The sequence below is a fragment of the Arachis ipaensis genome, chromosome B08 (genome assembly GCF_000816755.2).
Source record: "Arachis ipaensis cultivar K30076 chromosome B08, Araip1.1, whole genome shotgun sequence".
NCBI lineage: Eukaryota > Viridiplantae > Streptophyta > Magnoliopsida > Fabales > Fabaceae > Arachis > Arachis ipaensis.
This window is the reverse complement of record NC_029792.2, coordinates 19,214,471-19,214,743: the sequence shown is the minus strand read 5'-3', so window position 1 is coordinate 19,214,743 and position 273 is coordinate 19,214,471. Positions and strand designations below refer to the sequence as shown.

Here is a 273-nt window from a genome sequence, read left to right as displayed (position 1 = left end):
TTCATTCATTGAATCCTACTCGGAATACCACAGACAAGTTTTAGACCTTCCGGATTCTCTTGAATGCCGCCATCATTCTAGCTTACACCACGAAGATTTCGATTAAGAGATCTAAGAGATACTCATTTAATCTAAGGTAGAACGGAAGTGGTTGTCAAGCACGCGTTCATAGGGAATGATGATGATTGTCACGTTCATCACATTCAGGTTGAAGTGCGAATGAATATCTTAGAAGCGAAACAAGATGAATTGAATAGAAAACAGTAGTACTTT

The 273-nt window shown here is 38.5% G+C and overlaps 1 long non-coding RNA gene across 1 annotated transcript in view; it reads right to left on the bottom strand.

The window, feature by feature from the left end:
• Nucleotides 1–45, bottom strand: part of LOC107612434 — a 6,610-nt gene extending 6,565 nt beyond the window's left edge. Inside the window, exon 1 of the long non-coding RNA XR_001613757.2 lies at nucleotides 36–45. This is a non-coding gene — a long non-coding RNA (uncharacterized LOC107612434). The remainder of the gene's footprint in view (nucleotides 1–35) is intronic.